The sequence below is a fragment of the Thamnophis sirtalis genome, unplaced genomic scaffold, assembly GCF_051295495.1.
Source record: "Thamnophis sirtalis isolate CommonGarterSnake01/CBP01778 unplaced genomic scaffold, rThaSir2_p1.2 scaffold_8, whole genome shotgun sequence".
Classification (NCBI taxonomy): domain Eukaryota; kingdom Metazoa; phylum Chordata; class Lepidosauria; order Squamata; family Natricidae; genus Thamnophis; species Thamnophis sirtalis.
This window is the reverse complement of record NW_028261388.1, coordinates 56,882,100-56,894,374: the sequence shown is the minus strand read 5'-3', so window position 1 is coordinate 56,894,374 and position 12,275 is coordinate 56,882,100. Positions and strand designations below refer to the sequence as shown.

The following is a 12,275-nucleotide window of genomic DNA, read 5'->3' as shown; positions in this document are numbered from 1 at the left end:
CTTAAGCACTAGATTGTTAATACCTGTCTCTGCCCTGGGATGTTCCATTTCAAAATTTGGATCTGCCAGCCCACACTGGCTAATTTTTAAAGATTCAAATTCTTCTATCTTGACCTCCCAGCCCGAGCTGGTATATTTTTAAAGATCAAGATGTATAGAGACAATGTATAGAGGTATTTGTCCACACATTGTTTGCATTGGCCAGGGTTCTAGGTTGAATCTCCCAGCGAGCACTGGCATATTTTTAAAAATCCAAACTCTTAGCTCTCCCAGCAATCACTGGCAGATGTATGGAGACTTTCATTAACACATCGTTTACATCTGGGTGGGGCTTGAGCTCTACTTTTTAAAGACAACTATTACTGCTGCAACAGCTTTCTAACGTATCCCTGTGGACTCCTCAGTCACTTTGGGGAAGAAATTCAGGTAGAGCTTCTCTTCAGTTCATCTGATGGTGGCCAGAAAATCAGCATATTTGTTGACAAAATCTAAATCTAGAGGCCAGGTTTCTACTTTAGGATAGAATAGAATAGGTTGGCCAGATAGATGTGCAGAGGGTTTTTACTCAGGTTGAAGGCAAACCTTTAGTATGAATTTCCTTTATCTCATACATGCACACACAAGGCAACACTCTCCTCCTCCCCCCCAAAAGGAAAAAAAATCTATACTCACCTGAAGAGTACAATCTTCCAGGGCTGAAAAACATGAGAACAAGGTTCCCTCCCCCACAGAAAAGGCATTGTTGGAGGATTAGAAGTAAGGGAGGGGCGTGGGGGGTGGGTAGAAAGCTTGCAGGCAGAGTTTTAAAAAAGTAAAATAATCAGTTACTAAACAGATGAACTGGTAACATTATGGAGATATCACAGATGAGAAATGGGGTCTGGATTCACATGCTTCAGGAAAGAAATAAACAGGTAAAATCATTTAAACACACAATAAATGCAAGGATGAAACTTTTCTTGTAAATGAACTTAAAACATTTCCTGGGTTGTTACTTTAAGGTATAGGGAAGGAAGAAAGGGGAAAAATACTTTTCCTTACTCTGTTTCTGTTGGCTAAACAGACACAAAATAAAGACTACCATCCCTTCACTCAGTTTTCTGGACCCAACAAACTGAGCGAAGGCAATTTCTGCCAGTTTACTCTTTTTTTCTTTGAACACTTTAAAATTCTTGTCTTTTGGATTGGAGACATCTTAATTACAATTACCTTGAGGGTGCACAAAGACTTAGGCACACATTTACACAAGGACAAGGAGAAAATAAGAGGGGGGGAAAAGAGAACTCTCAGGTTTACACATCCTAGTCATTCCCAGCACAAATTTGTTAAATTAGGGAAGGCACAAATCTTAACAAACAAACCACGTGGTTGCATAGAAGATAGAGAAAGAGACAAACAGACAAGAGAAAAGAAAGAAACCCCAACATTTTTTTCCTATTCTTTTAAGTACCTTCATGTAGCCAAATTAGTTTTCCTGTATTATCTTTCAGCAAAGCCCATTTCTCACACAATTTCCTTACTCTCAGCCAAAATCTTGGCATCTAAGGAAATCTCCCAATGGGGCTGGCCATGCAGGGGCAACTCTCTGGGCTGTTTTGAATCCAGGTTTGGTTGAGTTCTCAGATGCCATGTGGGTAGTCGGGGCCAATATTATCATGCTTTCCTGTAGCTGAAGTGGAGAAGTCTTTATTATGTAAAATGGACTAGCTTGGCCTTCTTAATGGTCCATTAACAAAGTGGGGATGGGCAGGAAGCTACAGGCAGCTATTCTGTCTTTTAAAACATGTTTCTTTCTTTTCACATCCAGATAAATATTCTGCCTTTTCAATATTTCCTAGGATATTTCATTTTTCTGGGAGAGGGCTGGGTGATAACTTCCTACACTCTTAAACAAAAGCTATTACTAAAAAGTTATTACTAAATTTAAACTATTGGTCTAGGCTTGGAAATCTAAGTGATGGAAAGGCAGCTGTCTTCCTTATTTTTAAATTAAAAATGTTCAGGAGGCATTATAATTTCTCATTTTCTGAGAAATTTCCTTACTCAGCACTTAGTCCTGGAAAAGGAGAGAACAAAATTGTACTTGACTAATAATGTAGGCACCAAACATTAACATTTCCACTTTATTGAGTTCCACATTTCACTACATAATTACTTTTATTGCAATTTTGTCTCATTATTTCATACAAATTGAGAATGTGTTACTCTTGGATCTCTCAGCATTGTATAAAATTTTACAGTAATTTTTTAAAAACTGCCTTTGTTGAAATCTTTATTCTAACTCGCTAACAACATTGTTCCAGAGCTTTATGAGTTTTCATTTAAAGCAAAGCATGCTTTTGTTGTCAGGATTTCTGTGCTTTATATTTCTGAATTCATAAAATGAATAGACTTTACTTTGTATAACAGTACTGAAGTGCTCTGGAGTCTGGTCTTAAAAGGAAGCAATCTAATGCTGGCCTGAAAGATAACAATTAGTAATACAGCATGAGTACTTACTGTTTATATGACTAAGTACTTAGTCACGTACCTGGGCTGTGGCTTTGAACTGAATTGAACATCTCTGTGTTTGGCAGGAACTGAAGTTCAGTGCATTTTTCAAACATGAAATTCTCAAGAACAGAAGGGACAGTTTAACTTTGTGGTTATGGCTACAAATGACCAAGGAAATCTTAATTACATTTGAGGAAAAATCTCTTAGTCATAAAGGCTCAAACATATTCTGGATCTTTTAAAAATAAATAAAAACATTTTTGGGTTTTGTGGTAGTAAGTTAAGTTGTTAAATATAAATATTCAATGTTTTTTTTTCTTTTTCAAAAGTTTTTTGAAGCTATAGTTACCCATTGATTATTTCATGACATGTACAGCTAAGTGTCTTGAAACAAGGCATTTGGCTTTTGTGAAAGTATTGAATGCAATAACATTTTTGCTTGGTTTGTTTTCTTTTTTAAAGTAAATGGAAACATCAGGATAAAAAGCTAATCACATTTATGATTAAAGCTAATCACATAGCTTTGACAGTTCCAAAGTGGTATACTACCCCAACAGCAACAAATACATTTGAATCATGAAAGCACTTGAATCTGGTACTGAATATTTTAATATATGATCAATAAGTTATTTTTTTCTTAAGTGTTATTACTGGTAAACATTCAGTCCTCATATAATTAGGTAAGCCAATTTTATAGTACTATAATCTGATTTTTGATATCCTGATAATATTCAATATTTTTTAATATAGATGGAAAAAACTTGCTAGGAAACTTTATGCTTGTTTGAAAAGGGTTTTTTAAGTTCCACTCATGTATTTCCAAGTAAATATGCATATTAAAGTCTTATATTGCTCTAGAGAAGAGGTGATATATAAATCTAACAATAAAAAAATAAATCAAAGTTGTAAAAAAAACCTAACAAAATGATGCCTTTAGACTTTAAAGCAGCATATAATTATGCTTATTTTGAAGGCAAAGTATCAAGCCTCCACTTAGTTAGCTTTTTAAAAGTACAATATTAGTTTTTTGTTTTATTGTTAGCTTTCTATCTTACCTATCCTCCAGAAAGTCAAGGTAGTCCACATTACATTCTCTCTTCCATCCTCCCCACCCACAATGTGGCATAGATTGCAATCCAGAATCACTTGGTGAGTTTCCATGGTTGGGGTGGAGTTGTACCTGATTTAAAACAGTAACAAAAGGAAACACATATAAGCAAGATTTCAAAGATAATTTAAAAATTAGAAGGAAAAAAAAGATTGTAGTACAATGTGACCATCCCTCTAATAGATCAAAATGACAAGCACATGAGGAGAAACTCTACAGTTGAACTTAGTAGCTGAATTTTGTGGCTGTAGTTTCTATAAATCTTGAATGTAGTGCAACTGGTACAGAAATTTGCTCCACTTCCCTAGACCCCCACAAATATAACAAAGACTAAACATATAGACTATATGTTTGGGTTATACCGGCCAGAAGATTACAGCTAGTCCCCAGTGTATGATCATAATTGGGATTGAAATTTCCATCATGTCACTGAAGTCATAAGTCAAGTTGGACCCAATTGTATGACACTTTTTATGGCAGTTAAGCAAATCATGCTGTTCTTAAGTGAATTATGCAGTGAATCATGTTGTTAGCAATTTAGCTTAACCAATGGGTAGTTTTTGCTGGAAACTGAGAAGATAGGTTGCAAATTGCAATCATGTGACCTCAGGATGCTGCAATTATTTGTAAATACAAACCAGTTGCCAACTGCAGGAATTGCAATCACATGACCACAGGGAATGGTGTGATGGTCTTAAGTGCAAGTACAAATCATACGCCACTTTTTTCTGAGGCTGTTGAAACTTTGAACACTTATTAAATGAACAAACTCTACTTTCTCTATAAAGGGATGTAGCTGATAGATTAGCCAAAGTTCTTCAAATATTGTTTTGATAAGACAACAGTGCATTTGTCATGTAAGCCACAAATTGAGGAAAACCTCATATGATGCATTTTATCTTTCAGGAGACTATAACTCCATGTAATAATTCCATCTAGACACATTTTTTTCAACTCATGGTATTTCATCTTATCTTGGTTAAACTCCAGTCAGTTGCCCTTATCCACTCAAAACCTTTGTTTAATCAGCTTTCTTGGAAATATATGGGAGAAGAAGAGAGATCTATTAAAATGACAAATTGATCTAATCATTTAATCTGCATTTGTTGATGCCTCCTCCAAGTGGCACAACACATATCAATGGCATTACGATAGCTGCCTGAGTTATACCAAGGTACAATGGAGCAAAACAGAGATCACCAATTGTTCATTTTTACCCCCTAATATATGTCTGCATTTCTATAGTTTTCCTGAAAACTGCCCAGTCTTTTTATGTGTGAATGGTGCTCTTTTTGATTGCATTAAGATTAGCACTTAGAAAATGAGTTTGTTTTTAGGGTTTTTTTTCTTGCTGATAGTGAATCAGCATTTTATCCTCATTTGGCTCTTTCTTCTCCCCTCTTTTGTTTATCATATTTGTTTTCCCTTGCAAATCTCAGGGCTCCTCTGTGTCTTCCAATATCACTCTCCTGTCTGGGCTTGGATGGTGCTCTTTATATTAATATAAAATTATGTTGGAATTCAGTATTAGTACATTAAGGCAAAACTGAGACCCGTGGAAAGGAAGGCAAGATTTTTATTTGAGAGGGAAGCTATGGTCAATGGCTTTTGAAAAAATAAGCAATTTTGGTTTATTAAATCTGTAAGTATATAAAACAAATTAGTGCTTTTGTGGAATCATTTGCACTATCATTCTAAGATCAGACTAGAATATTTCTCAAGACTCTGTGGTAGATCTCCAGATACTCATTGTTGTTAAGTATTCTCTAAATATAGTCTATTCTCTGCAAATATAGTCGGTAGAAGAATGTTGATCTATTACCTAATTATTTTTAGCCTGGGATTTGATTTAATACCAGAAACATGAGATATCTACCATGATACATTGCTCATAAATTACTATACAATTGTTCCATTTGTGCATGGAATTCACTATTTTGCAAACCGCAGAACTGAAACTGCACAACTGAAATTTATTTTATATGAAGCTAATCTCATAAATAATGCCATGGCCTTCTTGACCAGCATCCTTATGTCATAGGGAACTATGGTAGCCAAGTGATAAGGCAAGACTTCCCTCCGACACTCTCATTATAATCTCCTTCCTTTCTTCCTTTCCCATTTTTGCTGGCAGAGGGCTGCAGGAGGCCATCACAGCCAAAAACATACGAACCTCCCAAGCTCTGTTTTCACTGGCAGAGGCACTATAGGCTGGTCCTTTGCTGTTTCCAGGGCAGCCCTGTGGGCCAGATCTAAGCACCCCATAGGCCAGGTTTGGCCCGCGGGCCTTGAGTTTGACACCCCTGTTGTACAGAGACTCTCAAACTTTCCATTTGGAAAGCATGTTTGCCGACTGTTCGGTATAAAGGAGGGGATCCACGAGAATATGATATCCTGATGAAAAAGGAAGGTAATTTCAATTTTCCTTGAAAGAGAATATTTCATGGCTGCTTCTTAAAGTTATCTTCAAAACTGAATTGTTACAGTTCAATTCTTGAATATCCAATGCCTAAGGCTGTCTTTGACTGTACTGTTTAACACTCTGCCCCCCCCCCCCCTAATTTTGACACAGAAATTATCCTGATCACTCACTACACTTAGAAATATAAAGTTCGTGAAGCAGTTTGGAAGAACCCTGATTAGGAAAATTCATTGTGTCAATATAGTTCATATACCACTCAAGGTCCACAAAAATATAACCAAATCTCTTGTCTCAGGAAAGGAGAGGAAGGCAGACAGATAGACAGACTAATATGCTCTAGTGTAGGACTTTAAGCATCCTTAATTTCTGTGTGTATATGTTTTTTTTATCTGGACTCCAATTTAAAAAAATGATCCAGCAAAGCTGTATCTATGTATCTTCTGCTGAATAAATAAATTCCTGAATTAGGGGTCAGCACAATATTTGCCATGCTCAAGGGATCTTTGACAGGCAGATTCTGTCCCATCACCTTAAGAGGAGGTCCTTTATCTAGAGATGAAGGAAAAAAGATGGCTACATATTCTTAGTAACCTGCTAATCACTGTTTTGTAATACTTTGCTTTAGCATGAAATGGCATCCCAGACAGACATAATGAACTAGACAGTTTAGCAGATATAGTAGAAACTAGTGGTACCCATATCAGTCATGGAACAACATCCAGCATTATCAGTGAAGCTGCTGCAGTAGCTGCAACTCTCCAACATCAAGTACCTACTTTTTTGTATGAGAAATATGTGGGAATCCAAGCACATTTTTGGGCTTTCTTAACATAACTTTGTTATATTGTTGTTAGTTTGTTCTTTTGTTACCTTTATTTTTTTCCTTTTCTGGAAAAAACTATAATGTGTCTCTTAATTATTGTATTGTTCCTGCTTTTAAAGAATCAGTTGTCTGATCATTTGGAGCCAAGCAGTTCTCTACATTATATACATAAATAAAAATCAATGCATAATATATGAAACATCTCCCTGGCATCTTTCTCACCAACCAAACTCAAATAGTATTTATAATTTTCTTAATGATTGGATAAGCTGAAAAATGGGCAACCCTCCTGACCCCGAACACATTTGAACAGCCAAACTAATTTTGCAATGTGAAAATAATTTTGAGGAGCTGATCAAGCTAGTAACTTTCAACCAGGAAATTAATTGCCCCAGGCAGAGGAAGCATATAATGCATAAGCATGCTGCTGAGTTTCAGCTGTTAATTCTTGATGTGGTCTGTAAAGTTTTAAACTTATTAACCAATTGAAATATGGACTATCAGATGAGGTCTAAACTAGATTAATTTCTCCGAGCACACCAGTGTTCTAAATTAATTCAGGCACTGGTACAATTCAGCCAGTTCTATCCGGTTTTGGCAAATCGGTAGAGGTGGCGGCGGGAGGCTCCACTCACCCGCCCGGACATCATCACGTCCCAGTTTTGACACTGTGCGCATCTCACATTTGCGAACCAATAGCGAAGGTAAGTTGATTTCAGGTATATTTGACTATTAGTGGAAGACTTGAAAAACAATACCTGAATGAGGGTCAGTGTCTGGGGAAAAAAGATTTCCTGTTTTAGTTAAGGGATGGCTAAAGTGAACAACCATATTTCTGCACTTCTACACAAGGATTCTGCAGCAGCTCAGGACCTGCTTCAGGCGTCTGTGGATCCATGATTCTAAATTCAATTGCTGAGCTAATTTCCTTCAGGCTCAGCAACAGCACAACAGGAATATAAATCTGAAGAAACCAGTGTTGTTTTATTTTAATGTTTAAAATAAAAGAAAAAGAGTAATGCATTACATACTTTGCAATCTTCAACATACTATGTGAGCATATATTAAACGTACAGCTTCAGTCTTGTTCCATATTAACACATTCCCTGCCATTCATTGGATATTCAGACATTAGAAAGGCAGTACAATCAATTTCAATGTATGGCTCCTCTCAGTCTATCTGATTTGAATGCTCAGTACATGAATTTTAGTCTGAAATTCTACAGATAAGGGGAATAAACGCCATGGAATCTAGTGAGGATACTTTTGGGTACTCATTGAGTAGAATAAGGATGCTGCCAATTTCCTTCTCATTTTATTCTCAGATTTCAAAGTGGATTATATTATCTTCTTACTATTATTATACTTTCAACAAATTTCCAAGGATAGAATATGAAAATATATTTTAGATTAGGCAGTGTGATTAAAACAAATCTCACATATGACAAATCAAGTCTTGAATTGCAGGGCTTAAAATATTAGTCTCATAGTCCCTGAAATTATTCATATAAATATATGACATGTCATAATAAGGTGGAGAGATAATGTGACTCAATAGTTCTTACAAAACTTTACATACTGAAAACACAGCTGATATTTAACAGCAAATGACTCTTCTTTATTAAATAATTTATTTTGAAATAGCAGTGTTTTTGTTTTTGAAAATGTAGATTCTAGTAGATTTAGCAAAAGATAGACTAGTGCTTTATCGGATCAATCTCTTTCTATTTAATTCTGTTAGAATTAAAGAACATAAATATAGAAAAAAAGGTACAAAAATGGGAATATCTTCAAATGAATGCAATTGGTATTAGGGATGTAACTGCCAAGTATGTGGCCTGGTTAATGAAAGAGTTTGATTTTGGCTTCTTGTACTCATTTCAAATAAGGTGGTTTGGTCATTCCTATGACCTTCTCTCCAGTGTAGATAGTTTTACTCAAAAGAGAGCCGAGGTGGCACAGTGGTTAAATGCAGCACTGCAGGCTACTTCAGCTGACTGCAGTTCTGCAGTTCGGCTGTTCAAATCTCACCGGCTCAAGGTTGACTCAGCCTTCCATCCTTCCGAGGTGGGTAAAATGAGGACCCGGATTGTTGGGGGCAATATGCTGACTCTGTAAACCGCTTAGAGAGGGCTGAAAGCCCTATGAAGCAGTATATAAGTCTAACTGCTATTGCTAACTGCTATAAAAGAGCAGCTTGGACAGCAAAAAAGAAAATATTTCAGGCAAAATAAAGGATAATTCTGAGCCATGGTGGTGCACTGGTTAGAGTGCAGAACTGCAGGCTACTTCTGCTGATTGCCGGCTGCCTACAATTCAGCAGTTTAAATCTCACCAGGCGCAAGGTTGATTCAGCCTTCCATCCTTCCAAGGTGCATAAAATGAGGACCCAGTAAAATGTTGTGGGCAATATGCTGACTCTGTAAACTACTTAGGGCTGTAAAAGCACTGTAAAGTGCAGGGACATGCAGTCAGAGGAGGCAGGGGAGGCAGAGCCTCACCACTGTCATCATGAAAAGAAAAAAAATGTAAAAGGAAAAAGCCTGAGCTAGTTGCTGCCAGAGTCACAGTGGATGACTCTGCTTAGTGCTTAACTGTTTAAAAAAGCCTCTAAAAAAGTGCCCTCTACAGGAGGAGGCAGGAGAACGAGGTGCCTCATCTAGTTTGTCTTTATGATCACTTGAGCAGAGCTACGCAAGGGTTAAAAGCCAAAAAATTCCTGACATAATGAGGCACGCCATTCTCCTGCCTCCTGTAGAGGGCGTTTTTTTAGAGGCTTTTTTAAACAGTTAAGCAGAATCATCCACATGGTGACTCTGGCAGCAACTAGCTCAGCCTGATCTCAGCTCTTGCCTTTTTCCTTTTACATTTTTTTTCTTTTCATGGTGGCAGGCAAGAGGAGAGTTGAAATCCTCTCTGAAACAGCTGGAAAAGATACATGTGTGGGTTGGAGGGAGGGGGGGAATTCAAACTTCATCCTCAAGTGTAGATCCCTCCCAAAGTGTAATTTGATTGCATGCAGAGCTAAGTTGCCTTTACACACACACACACACACACACACACACACCTGGATAAAAGTATATAAGCCCAGCTTCACTGATTACAAGTTTGAAAAGGCAACGTGGCTCCACCTGCAATCAAAGGCTTGGATTGGAAGGCAGCAGGGGAATGGGGGGGTATGGCAGAGGAGCTGCTTTCAAGCCATTGGAAATATATCTAATCCAACTTCTGTGTTTGTGTTTGTTTGAGATTGAGTGAGTGAGAGAGGGATCCAACTTCTCTCTGTGTGTGTGTCTGTTTGAGAGAGGGAGGAGGGAGGCAGGGAGGAAGGAGGGGGAGGTAGAAAAAAAAGAATGAAGGAAAGCTTTTTCGCAAAGAAGAAAAGCAAATGCTGTCGCTTTAAATCGGAACTGAGCATGCCTGGCTGTGGAATTCTGGGAGTTGAAGTCCACAAGTCTAAAAAAAATTGAAACCCCTGTGTCAGTGCCTCACCAGCCATAAACCTCACCGCACGTCACTGGTAAAGTGGTATATAAGTCTAAGTGCTATTGTTAGTGCTATTGCTATAAGCTGAAAAGAAGGAAGCTAGAAAAAGGGACATGGAGTTAATGAGCAAGTATTTATCATAAGGAACAAGCCACAGAACATCAACAGATGGAAAAGAACAGATAGGCAGTATGAAACAGACAGTAAATCAAATAGTGCCAGAACTTCAGCAAAAAGCTGCTCTATGAAGTTGCCAGATCATCTTATCTAATAAGTAGAATTAGTCATATATTAAAATACTTGCTTACAGGTTTAACTTCCTCTCTTAGTCATAGTCCAAATATAAAATTAAATGTTCTTAGTATTTGTGCTTATTTATCCTTTTGAGACTTAGATCTTGATTTTCTTGGCTTGTTAATTGGAGAACACATAGAAGTTTGCTTAAAAGGTACAGAAATGCATGTCTCTTATTCATCACCTTTTCTTTTTGTGCCATGTTTTAGTTCATGTTGTAAAGAATTCTGGGAGCATAATGCTATTCATTGCAGGAATAAAATAAAATATATACTTGTTACCCTTGAAATATTATGTACCATATTTTTCGGAGTATAAGATGCACCGGAGTATAAGATGCACTAAGGTTTTGAAGAGGCAAATTTTAAAAAAAGTAGGTAGGTAGATAGAGGGACAGAGAGGGAGAGAAAGAGAAATGCAATAGGTAGGTAGGGAGAGAGAGAGAAATAGAGAGATAGAGAGAGAAATACAGTAGGTAGGAAGAGAGAGAGAGAGTAGGTAGGTAGGTAGATGTCTCCAGGTATATTTATCCATGTGCTGGAGAAGGAAATCGCTGACAATCTGCAGCACCTAAGATTTTGTTTCTGCTGGCACAGCACTTGATCAATGTAATTGTCAGGTGCGACTTCATTTAATAATCAGGAAAGAAACCACTCAACTCCATTTGTTTGAAATTAAGTGTACTTCTACTAATTAGAAGCTTAGCAAAGCTAAGCTGAATCTGGTTAATTAGGCGTGAAAGCAAAGAATATCATGTATAATTCAATCCCCTCCCCTTGGCACCCCAGTCCATAGTCCAATGATAATTCACCCAACTGTCAGGTGGGAGATATCTTCAAAAAACATCAGCAGGATGCAATGCTGGACAGTTAACCTTGGCGGGAAACTCCCTTCCTCCACATGCGCAGTAAGATGGTCAGGCAGCATCTAGAATCTTCCTCCAGCACATCATAATTCCCATCCCAAATACCATGCCCCGCCTCCCCATTTCAATGGCAGCCGAAGCAGCAGCAAAGCAGAGGCTGACAGTAATTCTCATCAATCAGTTAAAGAGCTTTCCAAAAGGGGAAAAAAAGTTTTTGCACTCTGCAAACCTCCTCCAAAATTATTTTTAAAAAAAGGCATGAATAGCCCTGGGGAGGGGCTTGCAGAGTGCTCGGGGCGAGGGGCAAAAAATGAGCAAAAATGGCCCATTTTTCACAAAAACAGGCCCATTTTTTGTAAAAATAATTTTATGCATAGCTTTATGGAGGCTTATAGAGTGCTGCTGGGGGCTGGGGGGGAAAGCAACTCATTTTTGCTCTTTTCTGCCCTCCCCAGCCCCCATGAACTCTCTGAAAACCTCCATAAGGATATGCATGGCCATTTTGGTGAAGGGGGCAGTGCTTCGGGAGGCAAAAAGTGCTGTATTCTATGTATAAGATGCATCCAGATTTTCAGCCTCTTTTCTGAGGAAAAAGGGTGCGTCTTATACTCTGAAAAATATGGTATATATAAATCCTGGCCAGAAGTAACTCCATAAAAAGATGGTAACAGAGATACATTAAAATTGTAAAACAAAAGGAACCAGATTGGAACAAATTCAGTGGAGAGTCCAGTCAACAGCAATATTTCAAAGATAATACAGAGCTTAATGTAATAATTGTTTA

At 37.6% G+C, this 12,275-nt stretch overlaps 1 long non-coding RNA gene across 3 annotated transcripts in view; it reads right to left on the bottom strand.

Annotated features, from left to right (window-relative positions):
* Positions 1-499: 499 nt before the first annotated feature.
* Positions 500-12,275, bottom strand: part of LOC106550875 (uncharacterized) — a 193,300-nt gene continuing 181,524 nt past the window's right edge. For 2 of the 3 annotated variants that reach the window (XR_015697530.1, XR_015697529.1), the window contains one exon: positions 500-3,673. This is a non-coding gene — a long non-coding RNA (uncharacterized LOC106550875). The remainder of the gene's footprint in view (positions 3,674-12,275) is intronic. The other variant, XR_015697531.1, reaches the window with a different exon arrangement.